Source organism: Littorina saxatilis, linkage group LG7 (genome assembly GCF_037325665.1).
Source record: "Littorina saxatilis isolate snail1 linkage group LG7, US_GU_Lsax_2.0, whole genome shotgun sequence".
Lineage (NCBI taxonomy): Eukaryota > Metazoa > Mollusca > Gastropoda > Littorinimorpha > Littorinidae > Littorina > Littorina saxatilis.
Window position 1 is genome coordinate 52,715,226 of NC_090251.1, and position 7,500 is coordinate 52,722,725.

Sequence of the window (7,500 nt, forward strand, 5' to 3'; positions counted from 1 at the left end):
TTGGGTGATTTTAGTGCCTCACATCGCCTTAACTCACTGGGATTTTTTGTTTGTTTGTTTGCTTAACGCCCAGCCGACCACGAAGGGCCATATCAGGGCGGAACTCACAGGGAACAATGGGCCCTCTATAATGGTCGTGTCATTTAACAATAGTGTACATGTGATTAAAAACAAGTCGCGTAAGGCGAAAATACAACATTTAGTCAAGCTGTCGAACTCACAGAATGAAACTGAACGCAATGCAATTTTTCAGCAAGACCGTATACTCGTAGCATCGTCAGTCCACCGCTCGTGGCAAAGGCAATGAAATTGACAAGAAGAGCGGGGTAGTAGTTGCGCTGAGAAGGATAGCACGCTTTTCTGTACCTCTCTTCGTTTTAACTTTCTGAGCGTGTTTTTAATCCAAACATATCATATCTATATGTTTTTGGAATCAGGAACCGACAAGGAATAAGATGAAAGTGTTTTTAAATTGAGTTCGAAAATGTAATTTTGATCATAATTTTTATATTTTTAATTTTAGTTTTGGAATCAGAAAATGATGACAAATACGATGAACGTAAATTTGGATCGTTTTATAAAACAAATATTTTTTTTACAATTTTCAGATTTTTAATGACCAAAGTCGTAAACTAATTTTTAAGCCACCAAGCTGAAATGCAATACCGAAGTCCGGCCTTCATCGAAGATTCCTTGGCCAAAATTTCAATCAATTTGATTGAAAAATGAGGGTGTGACAGTGCCGCCTCAACTTTTACAAAAAGCCGGATATCAATCGATCAATCAATATGAGGCTTATATCGCGCGTATTCCGTGGGTACAGTTCTAAGCGCAGGGATTTTTTTTTTCAAGGCGCAGGGATTTATTTATGCCGTGTGAGATATAATTTTTTTACACAATACATCACGCATTCACATCGGCCAGCAGATCGCAGCCATTTCGGCGCATATCCTACTTTTCGCGGCCTATTATTCCAAGTCACACGGGTATTTTGGTGGACATTTTTATCTATGCCTATACAATTTTGCAAGGAAAGACCCTTTTGTCAATCGTGGGATCTTTAACGTGCACACCCCAATGTAGTGTACACGAAGGGACCTCGGTTTTTCGTCTCATCTCGATATGACGTCATCAAAGGTATTTATCGAAAAAAAGAAAAAAAATCATCCGGGGATATCATTCCCAGGAACTCTCATGTCAAATGTCATAAAGATCGGTCCAGTAGTTTGGTCTGAATCGCTCTACACACACACACGCACAGACAGACACACACACACACACACACACACACACACACACACACACACACACACACACACACACACACACACATACACCACGACCCTCGCCTCGATTCCCCCTCTATGTTAAAACATTTAGTCAAAACTTGACTAAATGTAATAAATGTAAAATAGGCAAGTGCATATGTTGTCCTACATTTATTTTCCAATAAACTACGCCCGGACAGAAGTGCAAGAAACGCCCAGTTTGTGTTCGTATTTATTTCACTCAGGAAAGTGAATTGCCTTGTAAGCAATGGACATGCATTGGTGTGCAACAGTGAGCTTACGGCCGACCGTACCAAGGCCGAGGAGAGCTTAGCTTGTTTTGTGTTTTTTTTACCTTATGTCGATGTACATTTCCTGGACATGTAAAATATGAATAAACATTGTTTAAACCAGCTTAGCTTTAAGACGGTCCTTAGTTCAGCCAGAAGTCGACTTCGTGAACACTTTGCGAAGTCTTTTACCGAAAACTCAGTGCTACAGCTACTTGTGGCTAGCTACAGCTACTTGTGGCTAGCTACAGCTACTTGTGGCTAGCTACAGCTACTTGTGGCTAGCTACAGCTACTTGTGGCTAGCTACAGCTACTTGTGGCTAGCTACAGCTACTTGTGGCTAGCTACAGCTACTTGTGGCTAGCTACAGCTACTTGTGGCTAGCTACAGCTACTTGTGGCTAGCTACAGCTACTTGTGGCTAGCTACAGCTACTTGTGGCTGGCTACAGCTACTTGTCGCTGGCTACAGCTACTTGTGGCTAGCTACAGCTACTTGTGGCTAGCTACAGCTACTTGTGGCTAGCTACAGCTACTTGTGGCTAGCTACAGCTACTTGTGGCTAGCTACAGCTACTTGTGGCTAGCTACAGCTACTTGTGGCTAGCTACAGCTACTTGTGTCTAGCTACAGCTACTTGTGGCTAGCTACAGCTACTTGTGGCTAGCTACAGCTACTTGTGGCTAGCTACAGCTACTTGTGGCTCGCTACAGCTACTTGTGGCTAGCTACAGCTACTTGTGGCTAGCTACAGCTACTTGTGGCTAGCTACAGCTACTTGTGGCTAGCTACAGCTACTTGTGGCTAGCTACAGCTACTTGTGGCTAGCTACAGCTACTTGTGGCTAGCTACAGCTACTTGTGGCTAGCTACAGCTACTTGTGGCTAGCTTTGCGAAGTATACTCCGCGTAGTCGACTTCGCCCAGTCAATTTGAGGCTGTACCATTTTGTTTGTATTAGCTGCAGGACCCCCGTGAAATGAACAACTGGAATGCTTCTTATTGATAACAAGCGTTAAAACGTTTGTTTGTTTGTTTGCTTAACGCCCAGCCGACCACGAAGGGCCATATCAGGGCGGTGCTGCTTTGACATATAACGTGCGCCACACACAAGACAGAAGTCGCAGCACAGGCTTCATGTCTCACCCAGTCACATTATTCTGACACCGGACCAACCAGTCCTAGCACTAACCCCATAATGCCAGACGCCCGGCGGAGCAGCCACTAGATTGCCAATTTTAAAGTCTTAGGTATGACCCGGCCGGGGTTCGAACCCACGACCTCCCGATCACGGGGCGGACGCCTTACCACTAGGCCAACCGTGCCGGTTCGTTAAAACGTTAGGTTTAATTAGTTTGTTAGTGCTTTAAAATTAACGTTCTCTTTGGTCTAGAATGCAAATATCGAACATGCTATGGTTTTTGGTTTCAAAGTAAAGGGATGGTCAGCGCTCGTTTGTATTCCTCTGCGCAGAACGCAATGCGATGAGGTTTGCCCGATCCGATGAAACGCGGAAATGTAACGTCGACAGATCTCGTGACTTAGTGAAGATACAAAGTTTGCCTCGCTGTTTGCAAGGGCACAACTCTTTCTCGGCAAATTGAAAAACCAGAAAGAGTCATTTATGACCAAACTGGCCTCCGGGGGATCATTTGATATTATCAATCTGTTCCCCGGGGGCACTTTGGGGCCACCTCGGTTGGCTACACCAACTGTTTTTGGCCCCCAGTGCCCTGTCTAGACGTCCCCATCCCAAAAGGGTTTCTATCTGTTTTTCATCCCTCCAGCACCCCACCTAAGTGCGCAACAGGATGAAAATGGAAATTATCCTCTGGTTTTCACTCACACACACGCACACACACACACACACGCACACACACACACACACACACACACACACACACACACACACACATACACACACACACAAACACACACAACCAAACAAGCCACACAATAAATGAACAACATCAAAAACATATCAACTTCCTGTTCAATGGGATTCAGAGTAGTATACACATATGACATTTTACACAAATCAAGACAGTCACTGTTCACCTCGACCGCTAGCGCTGTCTCGCAGGATCACTGACTGTATTGATCTGTGTGAAATGTCATATTTTAGTCAAACATACAAATAACATTTATCTGACAATCGATTTTGTTTGTAAGAATTCCTTGTATTTGTTTGCAGAAGCAAACATGCACTATTTTGTAGTCTCGGCTAGCCGCCTTAATATTTTAAGATGTTTGGTGGCTTGTTGACAGACAAGCTTTTTTGTTGGTCCGAGGGGACAATATCGTCTTCGGTTTCATCTTTATCGACCAAGGCCATCATTTTGGATGAGCAAAGGTACGCACAATAAAACATGGGCATCCCAATTCTGAACGTTACTTTTAGAACACAATTCAGGACCCAAACACGTCAGAAGTTTGAGATAACACGTTATACTTGTCTGTTACGTCAAACGTAACTTGTTCGTCGCTTTTCTTCTAGTATGAAAATGTACAGACCTGCCATCTTATTCAGAACGTTTTGAGCATTATCCTGTTCTTTTAAGTGTTTTATGACTTTTCGTTGTGGATTTTGCGGTCACAGAGATAAGTTGCAAATTGACCATGAGTCGCAGCGGTAATCATCAACATTGATTGGGTCTTTGAGAGTAAATGCTTACAATCGTTGTCCTCGGAAACACGAATCCAAAGCCGCGATGGTTCCACAAATCAAACAATCAGTCTTATTGGCTTTTCCTTTGACAATCCACGTTTCACCTGAAAGCTCAAACCCATTCACCACCTCGATTCGTTGCATTGGGAACAGCGTTATTCATTTCCCAGCTGATTATGAATTAAAACTCGTGTAAATGAAGACAATAGTTTTTGTCGGACTCTGTCGTCACATCAATCAATCAATCAATATGAGGCTTATATCGCGCGTATTCCGTGGGTACAGTTCTAAGCGCAGGGATTTTTAAAAAAAAAATGTTTATGCAATTTATATCGCGCACGTACATATTCAAGGCGCAGGGATTTATTTATTTATCTGTCGTCACATGGCTCAAAGAAGAGAAATCCATTGTTCAATCGATGCATTTTCTTTTATTTTTTTGAAGGCACACAAACATTCATTTTGTAGTCTCGGGTAGCAGCTTAAATACTCGTTTTTGTAAGACTCTGACGTCACACTGTTCAAAAAATGGGAAATCCAACGTTCAATCAATACATAACATGTTAACATTTTTAAAGATAGAATAAAATTAAAAACAAAAGACATCAACAACAACAACCACAAAACGTGATCAGTGTCTACACTCACTGTGTTAATGAACACAGAGTAACGAAAAGCTACTGTGTCTCTACTTTTCATCGAAAGTGATTCGCTCAAGCTTACCTGCGTGCCTGCAAGCGGTTGACTGCGTGTGCGAAAGCTGCTGTGCGTGCCCCGACTTTTTATATTTTGTCAAGTTTTGACTAAATATTTTAACATCGAGGGGGAATCGAAACGAGGGTCGTGGTGTATGTGCGTGTGTGTGTCTGTGTGTGTGTCTGTGTGTGTGTGTGTGTGTGTAGAGCGATTCAGACTAAACTACTGGACCGATCTTTATGAAATTTGACATGAGAGTTCCTGGGTATGAAATCCCCGAACGTTTTTTTCATTTTTTTGATAAATGTCTTTGATGACGTCATATCCGGTTTTTCGTGAAAGTTGAGGCGGCACTGTCACGCCCTCATTTTTCAACCAAATTTGTTGAAATTCTGGTCAAGTAATCTTCGACGAAGCCCGGACTTCGGTATTGCATTTCAGCTTGGTGGCTTAAAAATTAATTAATGACTTTGGTCATTAAAAATCTGAAAATTGTAAAAAAAAAAAAATTTATAAAACGATCCAAATTTACGTTTATCTTATTCTCCATCATTTGCTGATTCCAAAAACATATAAATATGTTATATTCGGATTAAAAACAAGCTCTGAAAATTAAATATATAAAAATTATTATCAAATGGGTTTTTTCGAAATCAATTTAAAAACACTTTCATCTTATTCCTTGTTGGTTCCTGATTCCAAAAACATATAGATATGATATGTTTGGATTAAAAACACGCTCAGAAAGTTAAAACGAAGAGAGGTACAGAAAAGTGTGCTATCCTTCTCAGCGCAACGAATACCTCGCTCTTCTTGTCAATTCCACGGGCACTGCCTTTGCCACGGGCGGTGGAGTGACGATGCTACGAGTATACGGTCTTGCTGCGTTGCGTTGCGTTCAGTTTCATTCTGTGAGTTCGACAGCTACTTGATTAAATATTGTATTTTCGCCTTACGCGACTTGTTTACATATATTTTTGTTCTATAACTTTTTTCCCCATGGTTCATTCATCATCTGACATAACTTTTTAGCAAAATCTAACCATAAGATTATTGAAAAAAAGCAAAAATGTAGACGACCACCTTTAAGGGCAACCCCCCCCCCCCACCCCACCCCACCCCACACACTCACACACCAACCTACTGATGGTTTTGTTTCTACAGAAACACAGCTTGCAATCAATAAATGTAAACCGTGCAGTTTTCATCATCAATATTTTGTATTATTGCAAACTGGGCATCTATCGTTGGTGTAACATATGTTTGACATATCAGGACTTGAGACATAAAAGACAGAATATAGTATTGTTTTTTTTTTTTGTTGTTGCAATAAAACATTTGGATTTCTAAGAAATCAAAGAGTATATCTGTGTCGAGACAATAGAAAGCATGTTTTGATATAAATAGAGATAGCATGTGTGCTCACATTGTACTGGGTGATAGCAGGTTGTCGACGTTTTCATGATACCCCTATCGGAAACATGCTGTTTTATTAAGAAAAATAAGTGCTCTATGTATTGATTTATAACATAAATGCGACATTTCTGAACGAACTGGATTGTGCAGGTAGGCAGACGTTTCCGACAATCAGAGGACACTTTTCAAAGGGATGGTTTTGCTATAGAAATGTTAACAGCGCATGTAATGAGAAAGTATGTGTACAAACAGAAAACACACAGATACCATGTTTGTTATCACTTGTTTATTGACTGATTAAAATTTGGAAACAAACAAAACAAAACAAAAAACACCGAAAGTCTATCGTAGCTTTTACTGACGTGGGATAAGAGCATTTTACCACTTAGACATACCAAAATAAAATTTAAAAAAATAAAAAAAATAAAAACAGCGTTGTTTTTTGGTTTTAGTTGTTTTTGTCTCTCACTAAAGTACTACGATACCCTCTTACCGATAACAGGTCCTTGTTGTTTTTGATCACTAGCTGTTGAAGCTATTATCACTGGTGGTTGTAGCTCCATTATCAGGAGATAGGGGAAGGGCTTCTAATATGGACCGGCTCCTAATATGGACCACCTCCTGTTCTGACAAACTAACGGCGCTAGAGCGCTCAATTTTTTTTATTGGCTGTATTCACCCTCTCTGGACAACTTGCACATGTCAAAAGAGTTGCAGAAACACAAACCTCAAAACCGTTAGGCTTTTTCTCTTTTTTTTCATTTAGTCAAGTTTTGACTAAATGTTTTAACATAGAGGGGGGAATCGAGACGAGGGTCGTGGTGTATGTGTGTGTGTCTGTCTGTCTGTGTGTGTGTAGAGCGATTCAGACTAAACTACTGGGCCGATCTTTATGGAATTTGACATGATAGTTCCTGGGTATGATATCCCCGGACGTTTTTTTCATTTTTTCGATAAATACCTTTGATGACGGCATATCCGGCTTTTTGTAAAAGTTGAGGCGGCACTGTCACACCCTCATTTTTCAATCAAATTGATTGAAATTTTGGCAAAGCAATCTTCGACGAAGCCCGGGGTTTGGTATTACATTTCAGCTTGGTGGCTTACAAACTAATGAGTGAGTTTGGTCATTAAAAATCGGAAACTTGTAATTAACATTATTTTTT

The 7,500-nt window shown here is 40.9% G+C and overlaps 1 protein-coding gene across 1 annotated transcript in view; it reads right to left on the bottom strand.

Annotated features, from left to right (window-relative positions):
• The window catches only part of LOC138971785 (cell surface hyaluronidase CEMIP2-like), a 58,566-nt gene extending 53,577 nt beyond the window's left edge, over positions 1-4,989 (bottom strand). The window contains exon 1 of the mRNA XM_070344598.1: positions 4,946-4,989. The gene's annotated coding sequence lies outside the window, so the exon portion shown is untranslated. The remainder of the gene's footprint in view (positions 1-4,945) is intronic.
• Between the last annotated feature and the right edge of the window lie 2,511 nt (positions 4,990-7,500).